The following is a 26,960-nucleotide window of genomic DNA, read 5'->3' as shown; positions in this document are numbered from 1 at the left end:
TTTATATGATTCACTAATCACCATGCTAATCACAATTAGGCTTGGCTAATGGAAACTTAATGAGAAATGAGGTGTATGACCAAAAATGCAAATGTGAGGTGGCATGAGAAATATGCACGTGAACAGTGCACATGCATGATTCAAAGTCACTTAAAATCATCCAAAGATCACAATGGCATTGGTATTTTTCATGTATGATCAATAGAATTTGAATTCTCCATTTTCCCTCCAAAATATACATGCATGGACAAATGATCATGTGAGTTAATTTCATGCAATGCAATGATGGATTTGGAATCTCTTGGTCATGACAAGAAATTTGCAAAAAGAGTGGTTCAATTTGGAGTTTTGGATCAAAAGTTATGCCATGTTGAACTTTCATGTACACATTGTGATCCTTTGGCCATAACTTCTCAACCATTAATCAGATAATCATGATCTTGGACTTTTTGGAAATGAGAGAGAAAGATCTTCAACTTTCATGATGACCAAAATATCATTTGAATCTTCTTTGATGTTGGAAAGTCAAGTTGAATATGGACCAAAAACTTGCCATTTTTGGAAACTTGAAATTACAGGTCACTTTCCATTTTTGGAAACTTTTGATTTGACTTCAAAATCTTCAAGGTAGATGTTTGACATGATGAATAGGCCTTGTATGAACATGAATGAGATGCTTCCACTCACTTCCCCAACTCAAAGCCCTCAGTTGACTGCACAGTTGACTTGTATGGGCCTCAGATGACCTGGGAATGTACTGATGAATCTGGGCCTCTACCACTTGGTAAAGTTGCTTCAAAATGAACCTTGGCTCATATAAGCTCTTTCAGAATAATCATGTGGCCTTCATCTCAAGGAAAAACTTGCTCTTTTATACTGATGAATCTCTTGATGCCAATGCTGACTGCCAAGATGCAATGCAATATGGAATGATAAATGACCTAAAAAATGAAATGAATGCATGAATGGGGGGTGCAAATTTGAGGTGCTACAACTTCCCCTATTCAATCAACTGAGAACCTGAACGGATGAAAGCAGCGGCTGTCAGACTTTCAAGGTAAACAGGGATTGAATACCAAAAGAACCGAAAAATTTACACTCTGCAGGCGATGAAATGAAGGAAGCGAGGCAACCGAGGCCACTTACCGATGGCGGCTTCAAAATAGTCGACTTGATATGCACTGATATCAAGGAAAGCGAGGCTCATTTACCGATGGCGGCTTCCACAGGGGAGACTTGATATACACTGATATCATGGAAAGCGAGGCTCATTTACCAATGGCGACTTCCACTGGGGAGACTTGATATACACTGATATCAAGGAAAGCGAGGCTCATTTACCGATGGCGGCTTTACTGGGGAGGAAGAAGATGTTTACAACTGGAACAAGACCAGACGTTTACTGACGATTCTACTGAGGAATTGATATTTATCAAAGAAAGGATACATGACCAGACATTTACCGATGACTGGGAAGAAAGGACCCACGACCAGACATCTACCGATGAATGGGAAGAAAGAAACCACGACCAGACATCTACCGATGAAAGGGAAGAAAGGAGCCATGACCAGACATCTACCGATGAATGGGAAGAAAGGAGCCACGACCAGACATCTACTGATGATTGGGAAGAAAGAAACCAAGACCAGACATCTACCGATGAATGGGAAGAAAGAAACCACGACCAGACATCTACCGATGAATGGGAAGAAAGAAACCACGACCAGACATCTACCGATGAATGGGAAGAAAGAAACCACGACCAGACATCTACCGATGAATGGGAAGAAAGAAACCACGACCAGACATCTACCGATGAATGGGAAGAAAGGAACCACGACCAGGCATCTACCGATGAATGGGAAGAAATGAACCACGACCAGACATCTACCGATGAATGGGAAGAAAGAAACCACGACCAGACATCTACCGATGAATGGGAAGAAAGAAACCACGACCAGACATCTACCGATGAATGCGAAGAAAGAAACCACGACCAGACATCTACCGATGAATAGGAAGAAAGGAACCACGACCAGACATCTACCGATGAATCGGAAGAAAGGAACCACGACCAGACATCTACCGATGAATGGGAAGAAAGGAACCACGACCAGACATCTACCAATGAATGGGAAGAAAGAAACCACGACCAGACATCTACCGATGAATGGGAAGAAATGAACCACGACCAGACATCTACCGATGAACGGGAAGAAAGGAGCCACGACCAGACATCTACCGATGAACGGGAAGAAAGGAGCCACGAACAGACATCTATCGATGAATAGGAAGAAAGGAGCCACGACCAGACATCTACCGATTAATGGGAAGAAAGGAGCCACGACCAGACATCTACCGATGAATGGGAAGAAAGAAACCACAACCAGACATCTACCAATGAATGGGAAGAAAGAAACCACGACCAGACATCTACCGATGAATGGGAAGAAAGAAACCACGACCAGACATCTACCGATGAATGGGAAGAAAGAAACCACGACCAGACATCTACCGATGAATGGGAAGAAAGGAACCACGACCAAGCATCTACCGATGAATGGGAAGAAAGGAACCACGACCAGACATCTACCAATAAATGGGAAGAAAAAAACCACGACCAGACATCTACCGATGAATGGGAAGAAAGAAACCACGACCAGACATCTACCGATGAATGGGAAGAAAGAGACCACGACCAGACATCTACTGATGAATGGGAAGAAAGGAACCACGACCACACATCTACCGATGAATGGGAAGAAAGGAGCCACGACCAGACATCTACCGATGAATGGGAAGAAAGGAACCACGACCACACATCTACCGATGAATGGGAAGAAAGGAACCACGACCAGACATCTACCGATGAATGGAAAGAAAGAAACCACGACCAGACATCTACCGATGAATGGGAAGAAATGAACCACGACCAGACATCTACCGATGAACGGGAAGAAAGGAGCCATGACCAGACATCTACCGATGAACGGGAAGAAAGGAGCCACGAACAGACATCTACCGATGAATAGGAAGAAAGGAGCCACGACCAGACATCTACCGATTAATGGGAAGAAACGAGCCACGACCAGACATCTACCGATGAATGGGAAGAAAGAAACCACGACCAGACATCTACCGATGAATGGGAAGAAAGAAACCACGACCAGACATCTACCGATGAATGGGAAGAAAGAAACCACGACCAGACATCTACCGATGAATGGGAAGAAAGAAACCACGACCAAGCATCTACCGATGAATGGGAAGAAAGGAACCACGACCAAGCATCTACCGATGAATGGGAAGAAAAAGACCACGACCAGACATCTACCGATGAATGGGAAGAAAGAAACCACGACCAGACATCTACCGATGAATGGGAAGAAAGAGACCACGACAAGACATCTACCGATGAATGGGAAGAAAGGAACCACGACCACACATCTACCGATGAATGGGAAGAAAGGAACCACGACCAGACATCTACCGATGAATGGGAAGAAAGGAACCACGACCAGACATCTACCGATGAATGGGAAGAAAGAAACCACGACCAGACATCTACCTATGAATGGGAAGAAATGAACCACGACCAGACATCTACCGATGAATGGGAAGAAATGAGCCACGACCATACATCTACCGATGAATGGGAAGAAAGAAACCACGACCAGACATCTACCGATGAATTGGAAGAAAGGAGCCACGACCAGACATCTACCGATGAATGGGAAGAAAGGAGCCACGACCAGACATCTACCGACGAATGGGAAGAAAGGAGCCACGACCAGACATCTACCGATGAATGGGAAGAAAGCAACCACGACCAGACATCTAACGATGAATGGGAAGAAAGAAACCACGATCAGACATCTACCGATGAATGGGAAGAAAGAAACCACGACCAGACATCTACCGATGAATGGGAAGACAGAAACCAAGACCAGACATCTACCGATGAATGGGAAGAAAGGAACCACGACCAAGCATCAACCGATGAATGGGAATAAAGGAACCACGACCAGACATCTACCGATGAATGGGATGAAAAAAACCACGACCAGACATCTACCGATGAATGGGAAGAAAGAAACCACGACCAGACATCTACCGATGAACGGGAAGAAAGGAACCACGACCAAGCATCTACCGATGAATGGGAAGAAAGGAACCACGACCAGACATCTACCGATGAATGGGAAGAAAAAAACCACGACCAGACATCTACCGATGAATGGGAAGAAAGAAACCACGACCAGACATCTACCGATGAATGGGAAGAAAGAGACCACGACCAGACATCTACCGATGAATGGGAGGAAAGGAACCACGACCACACATCTACCGATGAATGGGAAGAAAGGAACCACGACCAGACATCTACCGATGAATGGGAAGAATGGAACCACGACCTGACATCTACCGATGAATGGGAAGAATGAAACCACGACCAGACATCTACCGATGAATGGGAAGAAATGAACCACGACAAGACATCTACCGATGAATGGGAAGAAAGGAGCCACGACCAGACATCTACCGATGAATGGGAAGAAAGAAACCACGAACAGACATCTACCGATGAATAGGAAGAAAGGAGCCACGACCAGACATCTACCGATGAATGGGAAGAAAGGAGCCACGACCAGACATCTACCGATGAATGGGAAGAAAGAAACCACGACCAGATATCTAACGATGAATGGGAAGAAAGAAACCACGACCAGACATCTACCGATGAATGGGAAGAAAGAAACCACGACCAGACATCTACCGATGAATGGGAAGAAAGAAACCACGACCAGATATCTACCGATGAATGGGAAGACAAAAACCACGACCAGACATCTACCGATGAATGGGAAGAAAGAAACCACGACCAGACATCTACCGATGAATGGGCAGAAAGAAACCACGACCAGACATCTAATGATGAATGGGAAGAAAACTCGATGTTGACCGACATCGAACAATGATGTTCAGAGACACCAAGGAAAGAACACACTCGGGTGTTCAGCACGATACTTACCGATATCGCAAGGATGACATCTCCATACGTCAAAACAAGGCAGACACTTGCCGGGGACTACGCTGGGGAGAGAATCAAGCTTTCCTTTCACGGACGGGTGAGGAAATAAACCTCTCTGGGGATTACCGATTCTGAATGCTGCCAAGAGCAACTGCTGCAAATGTGCCATACAGATGTTGACAAAGGATCCGCCTCTGCTGGGGATATGATCCAATCCGGTTTAACACATGTATGCATATGTTTGAGTTTTCTATGGCGTAATGCTCCACACTGAATGGAAATGCTACGCGATTTGAGAATGGGAATGCAAATGATGATTACTATATGCAAGATGCAAAGGGAGGAAAACTCCTGTTGGGAAAGAAAATGATCACATTGCTGAGCACACAATTCCTGATTCGATCTCCCAACTCTGTGGGGAAGATACAACAATTCTGCTGAGGATACTTACTGATCTGACATTCTCGGAACGGCAGAGAAACCAACTCAACTAGGGAGTCACCTATTGGGAAAACACCAATTCTCGATCCTGCTGGGGAATAGCACTGCTGCTGGGGGAAGGATAATCCTCATTGGGGAAGACCTCCACCAAACCTGATCTGCTTGGGGATTTCACTGGGGGAAAAATACCAACGCACACCTCCGTTGGGGAAACAGCAACCTTCAGACTTGCTGGGGAAATAACACTCTCAACCCTGCTAGGGGAAACAGCAAACTTCAGACTTGCTGGGAAAGCAAATGATCACTCTCAACCCTGCTAGGGGAAACAACAAACTTCAGACTTGTTGCTGAGGAAACACCGATCTCGAACCCGCTGGGGAGATAACAATCCCGACCCTGCTAGGGAAAATACGGAATTCTCGACACGGAACACATGTCGACTCGTCGAACACCGGCATTCACCATCCAACCACAGTGTCAACTTTCAACCTTTGAGAGCTCCCAAACTCATCCGGTCTCTTCTGATTCATCACCTTGTATTCTCGACTTCTCTCTACTTCGAGACAATCGATCTCCTCAGATCCGGGCCAACTCCCTAATCCTCAGACTTTGAAGAGTCTTCTTGATTACCCTCTAGGATCGTCGCTCTTCTTTCGCCGTCCTTTCACCGTTCTTCTATCCTTTGTCCCTAATTGGACTTCAAAGGATTCTTTTGTCAAAAGGCTTCATATCACAACCTGCAAGTGAGTGAGAATAACCGACAGCACCTGCAACAGAGATCGTCAGATAAAACGTTCCCCAGGCGTGACAGAATTTCGACACTTAGGTCACTCAACCTTCCGAATAAGATTTCAGATTTTCAATCTTATGAACATGCATTGGAAGGGACCCCTATGTCTCGAAATGCAACGATTCTTATCAAAATAAACGGATGTTTTTGCAATCAAAGCGGTTATGAAAACAAAAACAAAATTATTTGACTGAATATGCATTTTATTGGTTGAACAAAAGTGGCTCGTAACTGAGCAATACACAGGAAGCAATCCCTGAAAAGAGGTAATTGCGCATAAAAGGAAAATCTATCCTAATGGTAATGTGAACACGTGATCTCATCGAGTTCCAACTCGGTTACACCCCATATGTCCTCAAGACTCTCCGCGCTTTCTGCCTTCTGAACAAGACGCTTCCGACTGATCCCTGCCGGGGATTATCCATGTCATATCCAAAGTACAAACGATCATGCTAAACGCAGTTGTTCGTTTCAATCCCTCTTTTGCCTAGACCGCCCTTTTGGGTTTTCAGTCCACCGGGATACCCTTTTTTGCCCAAGCCGCCCTTGTGGGGTTTTCGACTTGCCGGGTGTACAGTTTTTTTTCCTTTTTATCCCTAATTTTTGCCCGAACCTTTTTCATTTTTTTTCGGTTCGCCGGGATGCCCCTTTTTGCCTGGACTATTTTATTCTTTTCGTCCAGCGGGTCTCTTATACGAAGTATTTTTTAACTGGGTCTGCATTCACAGGGGATGGAAAATCCTCGCCATCCATGGTCGTCAACAACAAGGCTCCGCCAGAGAAAACCTTCCTGACCACGAATGGACCTTCATATTTGGGTGTCCACTTGCCCCTGTTATCTGTACCGGGAGGAAGGATCCTTTTCAAAACCATATCTCTCACATGATACACACGAGGTCGTACCTCTCGGTCAAAAGCACGCTTCATTCGTTGCTGGTACAACTGCCCATGACGAATGGCTGCCAACCTTTTTTCCTTAATCAGGCTCAACTCTTCATACCGAGTCCTTACCATTCAGCCTCTTTCAATTTCGCATCCATCAGGACTCTCAATGACGAAATCTGGACCTCGACTGGTAGCACGGCTTCCATCCCATACGCAGCGAAAAAGGCGTTGCCCCAGTAGATGTACGCACCGAGGTTCGATACCCGTGCAAGCTTCGTATTCAGCCACATTGTTGGTGCATTCAAATGTTGGTCGGGCGGCAAAAGGAATGTGGGATCCCTTCGGCGTAACTAAAACAGCACCAACTCCGCTACCATTCACGTTGACGGCCCCATCAAACATCAGAATCCATTCGGATTCAGGGTCAAGCCCCTCCTCCGGGATTGGTTCCTCACAATCTTCCGATTTGAGAAACATGATGTCCTCATCAGGGAACTCAAACTTCATCGGTTGATAGTCCTCAATGGGTTGCTGGGCGAGGTAATCAGACAATACACTCCCCTTTATTGCTTTTTGAGAGGTGTACTGAATATCGTATTAAGTCAGAATCATTTGCCATCTCGCAACCCGTCCGGTCAATGTTGGCTTCTCAAAGATATACTTGATCGGATCCATCTTGGAAATCCATAAAGTGGTATGAACCAGCATATACTGTCTTAGTCGGCGAGCAGCCTATGCCAAAGCACAACAAGTTTTCTCGAGCAGTGAATATCTTGTTTCACAGTCGGTAAAATTTTTGCTAAGGTAGTAAATTGCATGCTCTTTTCGACTAGACTCGTCATGCTGCCCCAGTACACACCCCATAGATCCCTCGAGGGCTGTCAAGTACAGAGTTAATGGTCATCCCTCCATAGGAGGCATCAGAATCGGAGGCTCCTGCAAATATTCTTTTATCTTTTCAAATGCCGCTTGGCAATCATTAATCCACCTGACCGCTTGATCTTTTCTTAACAGCTTGAATATGGGTTCACACGTGGCTGTTAGATGAGATATGAACCGTGAAATGCAGTTCAATCTACCTAAGAAACCACGCACCTCTTTTTCTGTTCTCGGTTCAGGCATTGTATTGCTTTTTCTTTTAGCAGGATCAACCTCGATTCCTCTTTCGCTTACAATAAACCCCAGCAACTTACCGGACCGCACTCCGAAAGTGCACCTATTCGGATTCAACCTCAGTTTGAATTGTCTCAACCGGTCAAACAGCTTGGCCAGATCCACCAGATGCCCCTCTTCTGTTTGGGACTTCGCTATCATGTCATCAACATAGCATTCAATTTCATGATGAATCATATCATGAGACAAAGTCACCATAGCTCTTTGATACGTGGCACCGGCGTTATTGAGACCGAATGGCATCACCTTATAAGCAAAAGTGCCCCACGGTGTGATGAACGTTGTTTTCTCCATATCATCTGGCGACATTTTAATTTGATTATAGCTAAAAAAGCCATCCATGAAGGAAAACACCGAGAATTGAGCTGTACTATCTACCAACACATCAATGTGAGGTAATGGGAAATCATCCTTCGGGTCAGCTCTGTTCAAATCCCGGTAGTCCACACACATCCTCATTTTTCCAACCTTCTTCGGCACTTGACACTTACCTCCAAAGCAACCCCAACCTTAACTTCCTTTCTGACCTCCTCGGTGCCTGGATTGACATCCTCAACCTGCTCTTCGTGCGGCTGAATCACCTTCTCCTCTTGCCTCAACAACCTGGCTAATTCTTCCGGCCGTTCACAATCTTCTTTGCCTTCTTCTTCGGCATGATAGATCGGATTGTCGAAGTCATATAAGGGTGTAACAAGATTGTTATCAATGAGATCCGGAGAATGATCGCATCTGCATGAATTTTGGTTCATGCACTGCTTTGGAATCGGGACGAGACCAATCAAAAGGAAGAAAAATGAAAACAAACATTGCCATTTTTATTTTTTTAAACTGTAAAAATAAATGAAAAACAGGGAACACCGCTTTTAATACAAAAAACATACATTTATTAATGATGCAAAATGTTGCAAAATGAAACACATGAGGTGGCCCTTACAATGAAACATTACGTTTCGGGCAAAACGTATGGCTTTCATGCAAACAGTATTAAAAACCAGAAATATTACTCTTCACGTAGAGTGACAGTGATGATCTTTTAGGCCTTCCAGTTCTGGACCTCCATCCCTGGTACGCACGATTTTATCCACGATTCGAGCTCGCAGTCACTGTCAATCTCTTCACCCACCGCACAGACGCGATCTGGATCTAGCATTCCAACGTTGGTGAACGTGAACGGTTGACGACGTCCTCTATTCTGTTCAAACAAGCCTTGGCTCGATTGATAGACAATCCCAAACCTATCTTTTTTCACCGCAACATCTAACACTCTTCCCCAACCTGGGGCCTCTCCCCCAACCAGTTAGCGTTGAATGGATCCATCAGTCTGGGTTTGTTGCGTCTAGTAGGGTATCTGAGCGGACGAGTTATGTGCAGAGGACTGACTCGGCGTGCGCGAGCACTGATTCCTAAGTCAATCAAACAGGTTAGATACTGACACCTGCAAAACATAAGACAAGTTATTATGACTCACGCATGAATGCAATGTCTATCCGTATGAGGAACATTTTGTCCTTCAATTTTGGCTTCATCGAGACGAATAATAATTTGACAATAACATTCTGACATCAGGATGTCTCTCAATCAGAATCTCAATCGAGAATGTACCCTGAGTATGGATAGACATGAGTTAGATGCGGATGAATGCAAAATGGGAATGATGCAGATGCACGAATGCAAGTCACGGTGCCACCCTCCAAGTCATCTGAACATTAACTGTGCTGAATCCGGTCTTAGAACTGATCACAACCATCTGAGGGACCGAGTAACCACAAATCCAACTTGGGGAGTTCCGAAATAAACGAAACGGAGGATATACCACCATCATCACAGACAACCACTGGACAGATAGCCACAAGATCCTTTGAACAGGTACCTTCAAATTCAACCCGGGGATCCGAAATAAACGAAACCCGCTGATAAATACCACGGACAAACCTCCGGCGTCTCAGAAATAAATGTCCATAAATCCAACTCAACCATAGTCACCATCACAGAATCACCGACAGAACCTGTACTATAGGAATCAAACCCCTCCCCTCACAGGTGAAGTCTAATAAGGTCATCCTAAGGCGGATAATGGTCTCGACAATCGGGCAAGATACTCAACGGGTTTGCCCTTTCGGGTGTGCCGTTGCAGCTCTCATAAGATCATCTAAACCAAAGATCCGGGAAAGAACGGTCACCGAAGTCTACAGCACAAAAGAGATAACCCAACCTGAGTGGAATACTCCAAACGGGAGGACTCTCTCAAATGAACCTCGTCCGGCTGTGGTATGTCATGTCTCCGCATCATGTCATGACAACATGTGAGGAAACATGAGACCACGCTAATCCTAGGTGTATACTCGGGCTTGGGTTTTAGCCCCACTCAGACCACCCACCCCAACTCAGAGGAACCAACCTGTACAGAATCCAGCACAGTGATAATATGATGCATGCAAACATATATGCATAAATAGCACACAATAGACTATAAACAAGCAAACGCTAGGAAAGGCCCGCTAGGGAAGATGGACCAGCAAGAGGTCAACTTCGGTATTCCCCAGCAGAGTCGCCAGCTGTCGCTCCCCAGGATTTCCCGAATCCAGGTACAAACGCGAAGAAGAGAGGTGAAGAGAAAAGAAGGTAGAGTCGCCAGCTATGTACTTTTATCCCAAGAGGAGGGAAAGTTAGTACTGCATAACCTAGAGGGAACGGATAAAACGAAGTCTCGAACCAAAGAAAACTGAGTAAGGGGGCCGGTTACGTGAAGGGAATGTTATCGCACCCCTTCACGTCTGTGGTACTCCACAGGATCCACGATTGCTATCTATGTCTAAAGTGTGTGTAAAAGTCCTATATGCAATGAGAAAGAGAGAAAATCAAAGTAGGGAAAATAAAGAGTTATTGCTCGCACAGGCCCTACCCTGCTGCATACATATCTCAAGAAGGATTGAGAATCAGAGCACCGTAGCTCGGCTAACCTGTTTCTGTTTGTTTTTGTTTTTTTTAGATGAACAACGTTACTACGCAATCTACCGGATGCTAGACCTTTGGATACTTACTCACCTGTAGTAGAAGGAGTCAACGTGTCCTTAAGAGAAGATAGAGTTTGTATGTGTTTTAGGAATGCTCATGCAAGAAAGGAAGTCCTAGACGAAGGAACCGTGCTACCTTAATTAACATGCAAACGAGAGACTATACGAAGTCTAGCAATCCTATGGGGAGTCTATAAGCAAGTCTCATAAGAGAACGACGAAAACTGGAAATGGAATGCCAATCAATGGGCTTACATCCAACTCCAAAAACAAATGGGAAACAGAAAGTCAATCAATGGTCTTACATCTAACCCAACAAAATAAAATAGGAAACAGATAGCCAATCAATGGTCTTACATCTAACTCCTCAAACAAACAAGCAACAAATGCAAACACACAAAATGCAATCATCACACTCTATATACAAACAAGAGGCTCAGACAAAAGGTTAGGCTTCAGTCAAGGGGTCATATCAACCTCGACAAACAAGCCAAAACTGTAGGGGTGTTCTGAAGCTCTTAGGGTGAAGCTGATGAAATGGAAATGAGGATTAGACCTCATGCTCTTAACCCTGGCCTGGGTGAGCTTGAATCAAAGAAGGTGTGGGGGTCCAGAATGAGGGACCCTATTCCACTTGACTGACTCTATACAAGATCTTGGGTGTTTATTCAAAAGCATCAGCACGTAGTGCGAGCATAATGAAAGACTCAACTGAATAACAGGGGATTGATTGCAAATCCCTTCTATCTGTCAATTGCCTCTTCACTTAGGAGGACTTAACAAGTGACCTGCCTCATTTAGAGGTCTTCAGCAAAAATGTAAACAAACACAGACATTGCCTCTTAAGGAGGACTTCAGCCAAACGCATGCCAAAAAGGCGACAGGGCTTCCAGACTACATGGAGTGAGAGAGTGGTTACCTAGGTGGTATATCAACCACAAACCAAAGCCAAGCTCAAGCAAGAGCTAAAAGCGACTAATGTACCTGTACAAAAGCCAAACAGTCAATATCTCAGACAGAAAGTCAAACAGACAACAGAGAAACCCAACAACAACTCAATGAGCAATGCTCAAGCAATCAAGTGAGGCAATGAGCATCAATTAGAACCTACAAAACAGCAAGAGTTAGTGATCAAAGCAAATGGCATCTCATGTAATGAGATCACCAACCATTAGTGCTAAATACCTGAAACACAAAACACAATTGGTGAGTACAAACCACTAGTACAAAGACTAGGATCAAAGGCAACTCAAAGGACCAAAACAGAAGTCCATATTTCACATGAAGCACATTTAATCAAACAAGAAAGAGTCCTCAAAAGTACCAAAGCCAAATCATTAGGCAAAGCCATCAATTAATCAAGATAAGGCAAAGGCAAACAAGGTGATCACAATTGGACATCAAGAATAGAAAATCCACATTAAAACAGAAATGAATCCAATGATCATGAAATTTTTTATGTGCACTTAACATGTTATGGACAAGCATCATACCAAAAATTAATATCACATTCTAGGACTCGATTTAATTAAATTATATTATTATTTACTTCAATTTACTTCATTTTATTCGATATTACTCGGTATTTTCTTTCTATTTATCTCAGGTAGCTTATTTGAAGCACAAGTGAAAAAGGAAGAAAAGGAGGTGCAAAAAGAAATGAAAAGAAGCAAATTCCACCAAGCCAAAGCCCAGCCCAAAAGCAAGGCGATGCGCCCGTGACGAGCGTCACACAAGCTGTGACGAGCGTCACGCCCTACCTACTTGTGTTACGAGCGTAACACATGGTGTGACGTACGTCACACCATTCCCCTATATTTTTGGCTTCAGAAGCGCAAAAAAGACGTTGAGGCCTATTGTTACGCTTGACCATTTGCAACGTGAAGACTCTTTACACGGAAGACCTCTGGAAACAGTTACAACAAGTGACCAATATAAATAGTAGCTTTTGGCAAACCCTGCGAGACACTCCGCTTCGTTCAATTTTCTTCTTCCAGCCGTGCAAGCATACCATTATTTTTCCTTTACTGTTTTTGCTTTTAATTGCAATTCTTATTTTTACTTTCCTTTCCAGTTAATCTTTCAGCACTTAATTAATTTTTCGCACAGTAGTTTCTACACCGGAAACTATTGTGTATCTTTTACTAGATCTAACCTTACGTTAGACCCTAGATTTTTATTCCTTCACTTTTGTTTTCCTGTCCGATTGAAGAACTCAAGAACAAATCCAACCGGTCTGTGGTGGAGTGTTCAAGATTGCTATAAATTATTCAGGTTCTTTAATTATTGTTTGAATTTATATATGCTCTGCTTTACTGTTTATTTATATTATTTGCCTGAGATGGAATTATTTATGCATGCTGATTATTTGGATCTGTTAAGCATGTCTGGCTAATTTATTTAGGTATCGGTATGTAGAGTAAGCGGAATGAAGGAATCAAAACTAAGTTGGTTTAATTACATTTAAAAATAAAACCACTCTTTTTAAGGTCTCAATTTACAGGTTTAATAACAAGGTTTTGTACGAAAGTAAAAGACATAAAGAAGTTAAAATCAATAGAACGAGAGTTTGAGTTTTTAACTGGACAGTGTAAATTGGACATTAATTCTAGATCAGGGCGAAAGCAATTTTTAGAGTTAATTAAATTCTAATCTTTTTCAAAAAGTATTTTTAAAGGTTGAATGTGAGGACGAGAGTTAAGCATTTGAATTTAATTATATAATCTAAGTCAACAGAGCGAGAGTTTGAGACAAGGATGTTTAAACGTTTAGTGTTTTCTTAAAAAGAGTTTCTACAGATTCTATTGTTTTCAAAAAGTGATTTTGGACTTAACTAATAAGTGACAGCTACGTTAATATAAACTCATAGTTTATTCAACAAAGCGAGAGTTTGAGATAAGACTTTTAATCAATAGTGTCTACTGAAAGGATTTGTTTTAAAACCAAGAAACCAACGAAGAATTGATTCCCTAATTACGACGAACTACATACCGATATCCGTTTAATTAATATTTAATTTAGATCTTATTTTAGTTTTAACTTTTCCCCCAAACAATCAAAGTATTATCTGCCTTAGCTTTACGAAGTAACCTTAGAAAACGGTATATCGATTCATAAGTCCCTGTGGGATCGATATCTTTTAAAAATACGCGATAGAACTGTGCACTTGCAGTTTGTACCCCAAATTCGACTCATAAAGTCGCGATCAAGTTTTTGGCGCCGTTGCCGGGGACTTTTATTTAGTCGATATCGTAACTTTTCTGTTACTTTGTAGAGACTAAGGCTTATTTTTTTTTCTTTTCTTTTCTTTTCTTTCTTTCGTTGATTTGTATGCCACATACTCGCTCACAATGCGAGCCGTTCTACTTACGAATCATTGATATCGAACTATATCTCCAAGTCTTACGACGAATTCGGGAATACCGTGCTGCGAACAATCTCCCTCCTGTCGAACTTCCTGATCTCAAAAATCTTCTTCCTAAGCCGATACCCGAGATGGCAGAACCAGCTCGTGCTCTTCGAGATTACGCCGCTCCATCGCAAGATGAGCCGCATTCGAGTATTGCTTCACCCGCAATCGAAGCAAACAACTTCGAACTTAAACCTTCACTGTTGCAAGCAATACAACAGAACCAATTCTCTGGAAATCCTACCGAGGACCCAAACCTTCATTTATCCGTATTTGTCCAATACGCTGATACTGTTAAAGCTAACGGTGTCACTTCAGAGGCAATTCGACTTCATCTTTTTCCTTTCTCGTTAAGAGATAGCGCTAGAAGATGGCTCCAGTCTCTTCCTTCCGACTCAGTCACCACATGGAACGAGTTAAAGAAAGTCTTTCTTGCCCGATATTTTCCGCCGAGCAAAATAGTTATGTTAAGAGCCCAGATAAATGGATTTAAACAGAAAGATAACGAGTCTCTTTTCGAAGCATGGGAAAGATACAAAGACATGATGAGACTTTGTCCACACCATGGTTTAGAGGACTGGTTAGTAATTCATACCTTCTATAATGGTCTCTTGTACAACACGAGGTTAACAATAGACGCCGCCGCAGGTGGTGCACTAATGAACAAACCTTATGCTAACGCTTACCAACTTATCGAAAGCATGGCCCAAAACCACTATCAGTGGGGAAGCGAACGAACAATGGTAGAAAAATCTCAAACTAAAACTGGCATGTACGAGATAAGTAACCTTGATCATGTTAACGCAAAAGTGGATGCTCTGGTCCAGAAAATTGAAAGTTTAAATGTATCACCTCCAGCCACCATGGTTGCCCTAACTCAGAATTACGATGTCTGTGGAATCCAAGGTCACACTCCTGCAGATTGTCAACTCCTAACAGGAATCCAAGTGGAGCAAGTAAACTATGCTCAAGGAAGCCCCTACTCGCATACCTATAACTCAAATTGGAAGAATCATCCAAATTTTTCATATAAGAGTAATAATGCTTTATACGCACCTGGACAATCTCCGAATCAAGCCCCAGCTATACCTCCGGGCTATCAAAAGCCGATCCCATCTACACCTAACAATAACGCCCCTAGGAAATCCAACTTGGAAATCATGATGGAAAACTTTATAGCTTCTCAACAGCAAACCAATAAAGATTTCTTAAACCAGAATGTACACACTGGCGAACAAATTAAACAACTAGCAAGTAAAGTAGATGCCCTGGCTACCCATAACAAAATGCTGGAAACACAAATATCACAAGTAGCTCAACAACAAGCGCCTACTGCTGCCCCAACTGGTACATTTCCTGGACAGCCCCAACCTAACCCGAGAAGCCACGCTCATGCAATCATACTAAGAAGTGGAACGGAAGTGGAAGGACCGTCTGACCCAAGGATAGAAAACCAAAACTCTAAAAAGTCAACTGAGGAAGAAAATAAAACTAAGGAAAAGGAAGAGAGTAATAAGGAAACCGTAGAAAAGAAGGAACCTTATGTACCTCCACCACCTTATAAACCACCTATCCCTTACCCTCAAAGGCTTATTAAAACCAAAGATGTAGGCCAATTTAAAAAATTTGTTGACCTACTGAAACAATTAAACGTCATAATTCCGTTTACAGAAGCTATTACGCAGATGCCCTCATATGCCAAGTTCTTAAAAGAAATTCTTCTAATAAAAGGAAACTTGAAGATAGCGAAACCGTTACACTCACTGCTGAATGTAGCGCTATAATCCAGAATATGCCTCCTAAACTCAAAGACCCGGGTAGCTTCTCTATACCCTGTCACATAGGAAAATTTGTCATCGACAAAGCCTTATGCAATTTAGGAGCCGGTATTAGTGTTATGCCTTTATCCATATGCAAGAAACTGGAAATGGGAGAATTAAGACCAACTAAAATATCTGTGCAACTAGCAGATCATTCCGTTAGATATCCTGTAGGAATTCTTGAAAACATTCCCGTGCGCATAGGTCAATTCTACATTCCAACTGATCTTATAATTATGGACATTAGAGAAGATGAAGTTACACCCATTATACTGGGAAGATCGTTCTTAGCAACTGCCGGTGCGATCATAGACGTAAAACGAGGACGACTCACTTTCGAAGTGGGAGAAGAGAAAATTGAGTTCATTCTTTCCCAATTTTTGAAAGCACCTGCAATAGAAGATACATGTTACTTCATGGATATCATCGATGAATGCATAAAAGAAACAGAGTTAGAAAAAGACAAATCATCTGACTATCTTGCAGAAGACAAACTTAACCAATGTTTAGCAATAACACCGGACCCTACGCAATGCCTTAAGAAACCAACCCTAGACCTGAAAACACTTCCCAAAAATCTGAGATATGAATTCCTAGACTTAGAACTTGAACGACCAATGATAGTTAATGCAGACCTAGGAAAAATCGAAACAGAAAAACTCCTGCATATCTTAAGAAAATATCCAACCGCACTAGGATACAACATCACCGATCTTAAAGGAATAAGTCCTTCTATTTGTATGCACCGCATCATGCTAGAAGAAGACTGTAAAACTTCCAGGGAACACCAGAGGAGACTAAACCCGATCCGGAGTGAGGTAGTGAAGAAGGAAATAACCAAGTTATTAGAGGCAGGTATCATATATCCTATATCTGATAGAAAATGGGTTAGTCCTGTACACGTAGTACCGAAGAAAGGAGGTATAACAGTTATTGAAAATGAAAAAGGAGAAACTATAACCAAACGAATCGAATCGGGATGGAGAATGTGCATTGACTATAGGAAACTAAACAAAGCAACCCGAAAAGATCATTTCCCTTTACCATTCATTGACCAGATGTTAGAACGATTAGCAAAACATTCTCATTTCTGCTATCTAGACGGTTACTCAGGCTTCTTTCAAATACCAATTCATCCTGATGACCAAGAAAAGACAACGTTCACGTGTCCTTTTGGTACATTCGCTTATAGACGAATGCCGTTTGGCTTGTGTAATGCTCCTGCAACCTTCCAAAGGTGCATGATGGCAATATTCGCCGATTTTCTCGAAAACATCATGGAAGTATTTATGGATGACTTTTCCGTATGCGGACAAAGCTTTGAGGAATGTCTTGAAAACCTAGAAAGAGTTCTAGAACGATGTGTAAAAGTAAACCTAGTACTTAATTGGGAAAAATGTCACTTTATGGTACAAGAAGGAATTGTTTTAGGACACATTATATCAAATAGAGGAATTGAAGTAGACAAAGCCAAAATAGAGGTAATCGAAAACCTTCAACCTCCGAAAACTGTGAGAGAAGTATGAAGCTTCTTAGGACATGCCGGTTTTTACCGACGATTCATTAAAGACTTCTCTAAAATAACTAAACCTTTAACTGGGCTATTGATGAAGGATGCTGAATTCATATTCGACAATAAATGTTTAAAAGCATTTCAAACGCTTAAACAAGCATTGATCTCCGCACCCATAATGCAAACACCAGATTGGAATGAACCATTCGAAATAATGTGTGATGCTAGTGATTACGCTGTAGGTGCTGTTTTAGGACAACGAAAGGATAAAAAGCTTCACGTTATATATTACGCAAGTAGAACTCTAGATGAAGCACAAATGAATTACGCCACGACCGAGAAAGAACTTCTAGCAGTAGTATTTGCGCTAGATAAATTTCGTTCTTACTTGGTCGGAGCCAAAATAATCATTTACACTGACCACGCTGCTATCAAATACCTCTTAACAAAAAAAGATGCTAAACCTAGACTCCTAAGGTGGATCTTGTTGCTACAAGAGTTCGATTTGGAAATCAAAGACAAGAAAGGAACTGAAAACGTAGTAGCAGATCACCTCTCTAGACTCGAAAACCTGGAACCGGAAAGAACATCGATCAACGATGATTTCTCGTACGATAAACTTATAGCTACTTTGGAAGAAAATAAAGCTGATAAACAGGTAGAAACCACCTTAGCCATATCTGTTACACCATGGTACGCTGATCTCGTCAATTATTTAGCTGCCGGAATAGTTCCACCTACTTTATCCTACCAGCAGAAGAAACGATTCTTCTATGACATAAAACACTATTACTGGGATGACCCCTTACTCTTTAAAAGAGGCCCCGATGGTATTTTCCATCGGTGTATACCCGAAGAAGAGGTAGAAAATATAATCCAACACTGTCACTCCGCTCCTTATGGTGGACATGCAAGTACATCCAAGACCTGCTCTAAAATCCTACAAGCCGGTTTTTATTGGCCAAATATATGGAAGGATGTGCATGCGGCTATTAAGAAATGTGATAGATGTCAACGCACAGGAAACATATCTAGACGTGACGAGATGCAACAAAAGGGCGTTTTGGAAGTAGAGATTTTCGACGTGTGGGGGATAGACTTCATGGGACCTTTTCCATCCTCTTTCGGTAACAAATACATACTCGTGGCAGTTGACTACGTATCAAAATGGATTGAAGCTATAGCTTCTCCAACAAACGACACACGAGTAGTAACTAGACTCTTTAAGAATATAATATTTCCAAGATTTGGTGTCCCAAGAATAGTAGTCAGTGATGGTGGATCGCATTTCATATCCAAGGTACTCGAAAAACTACTGTTTAAGTATGGCGTAAGGCATAGAGTAACGACACCTTACCACCCTCAAACCAGTGGGCAAGTGGAAGTGTCTAACAGAGAAATCAAACAAATATTAGAAAAAACAGTCGCCACCTCAAGGAAAGACTGGTCATTGAAATTACCAGAAGCTTTATGGGCTTATCGAACTGCTTACAAAACTCCCATAGGGACAACCCCATTTAAGCTCATTTATGAAAAATCCTGCCACCTCCCGGTAGAATTAGAACATAAAGCCTATTGGGCTATTAAAAATCTAAATTTAAACTATAAGGCCGCCGGAGAAAAGAGAATCCTTGATATAAGCGAATTAGAGGAACTCAGACGAGACGCTTACGAAAATGCCAGAATCTACAAAGAAAGAACAAAGCAATGGCATGACAAGCGCATAGCAAGGAAAATCTTCAAACAAGGCGATACAGTCCTGTTATTTAACTCTAGACTAAAGTTATTCCCGGCAAAACTACGATCTAGATGGTCAGGTCCATTTCAAATTACCAATGTTTTCCCCAGTGGAGCGGTGGAAATTAAAGGAAAATCTATGGAACCATTTACCGTAAACGGGCAACGTCTAAAACATTATCACTATGCAGAAAACAATGAAGATTCGCAAGTCTTGCACTTAGACGAAATGCCTCCAGAATTTATAGATTATAATTGATAGTTTTCATGTCGAGCTTGCGACATTAAACAAAGCGCTTAGTGGGAGACAACCCACAAATATTTATATTTTCATTTCTTCCTTAATTATTCTTTTAAATTTTATTTAGTATTCTTTCTTAATTTAATTTAATTTATTAAAACTTTTCTCTTCTTCTTTAGGCATTTGGCCAAATCTTGACTAAAACTCTTGTTTTCTTTTTCTCTAGTGTAGCACCTCAAATTTGAACCTCCCATTTGTACATACATTTTCATTTTAGGTCATTAACATTGCATTGTTCATTACATAGTTCATTGCATGTCATCAATCAAGATTGGTCAGGAGATTCAGTTGTGCAAGCAAGCAAGTACATTGAGTTCATATGATTCAAGGATCATTTTGAAGTGATTTGGTCAAGCATTGGATGTTCGAAGCTCATCAGTTCATGATCAATTCATCTGAAATCCTAGAAAGTCAACAAAAGTCAACTGTCAGTTCAACCATGGATTTGGAGGTGGGAGATGGTTAGAGAGGCCTCATTCATGTCCATACAAGTCTCATTTGACATTTCAAACATCAACAATGAAGGATTTGAGGTCAGATGAAAACTTTCCAAAAATAGTAAGTGACCTGTAATTTGAAATTGCCAAAAATGGAAAGGTTTTATCCTCAAGATTACATCATCAAGAAAGCTTCAAATGAAATTTTGTACAACATGAAAGTTGAAGATCTTTCTCTCCCATTTCCAAAACGTCCAAGATCATGAATTTCTCATGTATGGTTGAAAAGATATGGATCAATCATGGCCAAGTGAACATGGAACTTCACACATGCATAACTTTCACACCAAATGTCCAAATGAAGTGGTTCTTTTTGCAACATTTTTCTCTTGATCTCTACTATCCAAAACATATATCACATGCCATGAATTTTCATCACATGATCATTTGCATTTTCATTTGAATTTTGGAGGGAAAGTTATAATTTGAAAATGAAGCATTGTTTTCACATTCCAACATTTGCTTTGGCTCCAAAATAACATTTCAAGTGAATTTCCAAGGCAATTCGTGCACTGTTCCATTGGTAATCTCATGCATAGGGTGAATTGCAAATTGGCATAAACACTCCATTCTCACTAATCCATTGGCAATTGGCTTAAGTGTGATTAACAACATGATTAGGAGGGCATATATATAGCTAAGCATAACTGTTTTGCTGCTAACAGAATCAGAATTCAGATCTAGATCATGGTTTTCACATTTTTGCTCTCACTTTTTTCTGCAATTTTCTTCAAATACATTGCCTTGTTCTTGATTCCTTCATCATCTATAAGCATTGTGGAGCATTGTTGAAGCAAGATTCAGAGGATTTCGTGCAATTGGAAGCTGTTTGGAACTTGAAGCTCATCCATGGCAGTTGAGAATTCTGGAAGGATCGTGCATATCTAAGCTTCAAACCTTCATCCATTCAATCATACAAGAGCTTTGGAGCATCTGTTTGAGCTTCTCATGGCCTGAATCACTCTGTTCCACTTCTGCATCTTCATCAAGGTCGGAAATCGATCTCCTCTATTCTTAAATTGGTTATATAATTGTTGTAGATCTTGCATTACTGAGCAAATTGAGCTTCGAATCACTGATTTCCATGCAGAAATGAGTTAGTTATGTTAGATTTAAGTTTGATATGTGAAAATGTATGTGTTCGATTTGCTGGATATATGTTGAATTAGGACGAACCATGCATGGATTCATGTTGTATGTTAAGAGATGAACACAGTGATATGCTCATTTTTAAAATCTGAGAAATTTGTTCATGATGCATCAAGAACACGATGAAGGTTGATGAAAATTTTCCAGAATGCATGTTTGATCCGTTAGGTTATGATTTCGTGTGGTTGCATGTGTTTTTGGAGATGCTGAACATGTGTTGGTCCACGTAGCCATTGCGTGGCCTTTTGATTGGTTCCTGTGTGTTTGACCGCGTCCAGTCACCGTTTGACTGCCACCTGCGTTTAATGAAACGCAGTGTTTCATGTATGTGGCGCCAGATTTTGAATGTTTACATCAATTCGATTCCAGTATGTTGCACAAATTCAAATTGCCTTTCATTTTTGCATTTTCCCTCCATGTCATTCATGCTATGCTTTCACATGTTTTTTTAATTTTTCTTTCACTTTAAAAATTCATAACTAAATGAATATGGATCCAAATAATTTGGGATTTTTTACATCATGCTCCTTATTGTTTCTAGTTTCTTATGAGCATTTTTCCAGAAATTATGCTTGGCTGAAAATCAATTGGTGCTAGGGATTGTGAACATACATGTTTTTTGTACCTTGCTTGCCATATCTCTTGTGAAATGGCGAGTTTTAATCCAATACCTATGAAATTTTACATGCTTAAACTAGACTCTTGGCTGGACACTTTGGTGTTGAGTTTGCATTTTTATCATTCATGGTTGCTGAGATATGCTCATGTTAATGTAGGTGTGACAATGTGTGTCACACCTTTGCTTGCTCAATTTGATTAATTTGTTTTCCATGCCAAATAAATTCCAATTGATGTGATGTTTTGAATGATGCTTCCTGTGGATGTTGAGAATGCTCATGATTTTTTGTGGAATTTTTGGATTAATTTCTGATTTGATTGAGATTTTTCTTTCTGGATGGTCATGTGTGAGCTTTTGAATTGCATTGATTTTCATTTGTTTGTGAAATGCTTGTGTTTTATCCTATGAATGTGAAATTTTGCACACTCTTTCTAGACATGTTGAAGATTGTTTTGGCTTTGGTTTGAAGTTTTTACCATGTTTCATATCTGATTTAGGCTTGTGCTAAGTTGATGTAACATTTGGTGTCTCATTTGAGCTTGTTTTGATTTCCTTGACTTGATGAATTTGATTACCATGCCTAATCATGTCCAATTGCCCTAATTTTTGGGGTGATGATCATGTTGTGTGTTCTGTTTAGCCATGAATTTTGTTAAGATTTATTGAATCATTTTTGAATTAATGTGCATTTGTTCATTCTGTTGCCCCAATGTGCTTTCAACTTGCATACCTTGCCATGATTGGTTTGTGAAATGAATTTGGTAAATGATATTGACATGAGACCTTTTGGATTATCTTCTTAATTGATTAAGGTTGATTCATGTTCTGTTTTGGATTTTTTCTCCATCCTTGACCCTAGGCCTTGTCCTAGTGGTTTGCCTCTCATGTTTGAGCTTTGTTTTCAGGTTAAGAAGCACATGGCCATGATTGGATTGATTCACTTGCTTGAGTTGAATAATTGGTTGATGTTGACTAATATTGAGTTGTTTTGTAGGTGGATTTTAGCTCATTTGAGTTGAGCTTGTGGCTTGCACCTTGCTGCATTGCTTGCTTGTCTGTTTGACTGTTAGTGTTGAATGTTGTTTATCTGTTTGACTTGTATACTGATTGAGTTAGATTTTTTTCAGGTACATTAGTTGCTTAAGTTCTTTTGAACCTGCTTTTGCTTTTGCTTGGTTTCTTAAGCATTGAGGTATAATTTCTCTGACTTCATGTAGTCTGGAAGACCTGTCCTGTTACTTGGGCAGGCACCTGTCTGAAGCCCTCCTTAAGAGGCAATGCTTGTGAATGTTTAATTTTGTGCCAAGAAGGAAAAGACCTCTATGAGGCAATTGACAGATAAAAGAGATGTGCAATCCATCTCCTGCTATTCAGTGTGTCATCCACCTTGCTCACACACCATGTGTTGATGCATTGTGGATATTAACCCAAGATCTTTGTTGAGTCAGTCATATGTGGAGAAGAGTTCCAACATTCTAAACTCCCACACTTTCATTTGTCTGAAGCTCTCCCAGGCCAGGGATAAGAGTTGTGAGGTCTTACCCTCACTTCCCATTTCATCTGCTTCATCCTAACTCTCAATGTTAGGGTTAAGAGCTAACATCACCCGATTCCAGTTGGCTTGTGTTTCACAACCTAACCTTGTGTGAGCCCACTTTGTTTGTATATAGTGTGTGCTATTTGTGTGAATGTTTGCTTTGCTTGTGATGTTTAGGATAGCTTGCTCCCTGTGCAAGTTAGATAGAAACTTCAACCTAGGACCATGGTGAATTTACATGATAACTATTAGGCTCGAGTTAGTCTCCCTTCTAGTTTGTCATTTCCTAGTCTCTGGTTAGGTTAGAAGTTCTTTCCCTGCGTAGGGGAACTACGTCGCCCTGATCCTCATACCAGATGAGGTACGTAGGCAGGAGATGAGTTGATCTCTCCGGGCGCCCTTTTTGTTTTCAACCCCCTTTGTGTGTGTTGGAGTCTGACGTAAGTCCAGCGATTGGCAGTTGGTTTCCTGTGTGTGTTTGTTGGTTCGGAGTCTGATGTAAGTCCAGCAATTGGCATTCGGTTTCCAGGTTTGCCTTTTTGTGTGGAGTCTGACGTAAGTCCAGCGATTGGCAAACGGTTTCCTGTGTGGTTTTGTTTGGTGTGCGTTAGCCGAGCTACGAGTGCTCTGATTCTTCTTTAGTCCGAGAAGATACGTATGCATAGGATGCGACATCCTAGCGAGCACGTTTCCCCCTGTCCCGAACTACGTCGACTCTGATGTCTGTGCCTGACAGACTACGTAGGCCCAGGATGCGATATCCTTCCGAGTTAGTTTCTTTTGTCGTTTCTGTGTCTCTTTTCAGCCAGTGTGTGATGTTTGAGCAGTGCTTAGCAACCTTTATCCTTCCTTTTTGTGCGTGGATCCCGTCGAGTACGACGGATGCGTAGGGGTTCTAATACCTTCCCTTCGCATAACCGACTCCCGATCCCATCTTTCTCTGGTCGCGAGACCATGTCTTTTCCAGGTTTACTTCGAGCGTTTCCTTTCCCTCTTTTGGGATAAATAACGCACGGTTTTTCGTGTAATGCGACAGCTAGCTAACACTAACCTGATGGGACAAATTGATCGTATGGGTATCAAATTCAGAGGGAAAGCTCAGAAATAAAGGTTTGAGGAACTAGCCACGAGAGAGATGCTGCCTAGTTTGTATGCTGATGACTGGGCAATGACTGCCCTTGGACTAAGAGAAAGTGTCCTGTATTTGTTGAGTCAGATTGGGTGGGAAACCTCTCCTATCCGTAGACATTTCGTCACCTACTGGAGACTAACACTAGAATTCCTTAGCTCCCTGATCTATCTACCCAGCCATGGGAAAGGAATAAGCAGAGGTTTCATCCAGTTCAGAATGTTTAACATGGAGTATCAATTTAATATTCAAGACTTTACCAACCTTTTAGGTTTCCCTACCTCCCTTGATACATTCACAGTGAGCCAAGAAGAACTTTTTGAATATAGAGAACTTGAACACTTTTGGGGAAGCTTGACTGGAAATGACGATCCCGAGGAACATGAGTTTCTCTCTAGGAACATACATAACCCGGCCTTCCGTTATTTCCATAAGATCCTGACCCACACCTTATTTGGGAAGAAGTCAAACAGTACCTCAGTTTCACGTAATGCCTCTTCATCATATTTTGTGCTTCCCAGAACCGTCCAGTAAACGGTGCCACTTTTATGTTGGCAAATTTTGACCACCTTATCCAAGATGAACGAGCACCAATTCGAATAGGCGGTTTGATAACCATGATTGGTAATGCTATCGGATTACGTCAACCTATGCTTGACTTAAGCCCTTTTTGTGGCATTACGATTATGAGTATACCCTTCCTCTTCAACACTATGTTTATAGCAAACCTAGGATCTGAAGAGTTTGAGCTTATAATTAATAACCAAGTTCTTTTCCTATTCACCTTGCCCAGTCCTAGGACTAGTGTTCATAACCGCAATAACTGGCTCTACAATCTGAACGCAACACCCTCTCCAGCTAGATCTACTGAATCCATCCAGGACTATGAGATTTGTGATGACCAGATCCCTTATGCTGAATCTGACCCTCAGACACCATCTGGTTATTATGATATTGATCCTCCTCCTCAACCTACCCCGACCGAAGAGTCGGCAATACCTGATCCTAGACATCATATGCCCGGAGCTGATTATAACACCACCATTCAAGCTTTGATGTTAGAACAGGACGCCCTCAGAGAAGAGTTAGCTAACATGGGACAAGAATTTCTGGGATACATGAACAGTATGACAACTCAATTCCACGAGTTGCTGAACCATGTTAACTCCTTTGCTCATCCGGCCAGAGATCGTGCGGATGGAGAGAAGTTGTTTTTCTTAGTTATTTAGTTTTAGTTAGATTATTCATTAACGTTATTTCAAATTATGTTCGTATTTGTTTCTCTTTCGCATTTTTTTTGTTGTTTTCTCCTCCAATGTTACATTATGATTATTTTATGAAGCTATTGATTTATTTTACTTTACTATGAATTATGCAATATCTAGCAATAATGCTTTCTACTGTATGCTACCTGCATAACTTATTAAAGATATATATATATTATGGAAAGTAGAATAGCATGCAAGGCAATTTAAAGTATCACAATAGCCAAATAAAATAAACTGAAGCAAAACAAAATAATAAAAATAAATTACTATAATTATTATAAAGAACGCAAGCAGTAACGTGCCACAGAAAGACTGTGTGACGAGCGTCACACAATCTATCGCGGACGTCACACCAAGTGCCTGTGACGCCCGTAACGCCCCTGTCACGAGCGTGACACCGTCTGACCATGTTAACGTTACTAACCGTTGGGAGACGCCCGTTACACCACTTCACCTTTTTACCTTCCCCATTTATTCACATTTACCCACATTTATTTACTTTTCAACCACTCCCTTTCCAACTTCCAATTTTTTTCCTATAAATACCCACCATACCTTTCTTCATACACCACAAATCATTCTATAAACTACATTTCTTCCTATTACCTTTACTTCTTTCAAACCACTTACCGATATGGCGGGCAA

General features: G+C 41.4%; 1 non-coding gene across 1 annotated transcript; it reads right to left on the bottom strand.

Moving 5' to 3' along the window:
• Window positions 1-15,209: 15,209 nt before the first annotated feature.
• Window positions 15,210-15,316, bottom strand: LOC127077975 (small nucleolar RNA R71). The gene has a single exon (XR_007787732.1). It is a non-coding gene; the product is annotated as a small nucleolar RNA R71 (small nucleolar RNA).
• Window positions 15,317-26,960: the final 11,644 nt, after the last annotated feature.

The sequence above is a fragment of the Lathyrus oleraceus genome, chromosome 4 (genome assembly GCF_024323335.1).
Source record: "Lathyrus oleraceus cultivar Zhongwan6 chromosome 4, CAAS_Psat_ZW6_1.0, whole genome shotgun sequence".
Classification (NCBI taxonomy): Eukaryota; Viridiplantae; Streptophyta; class Magnoliopsida; order Fabales; family Fabaceae; genus Lathyrus; species Lathyrus oleraceus.
The sequence above is the reverse complement of the archived record's forward strand: the minus strand, read 5'-3'. Positions and strand labels throughout refer to the sequence as shown.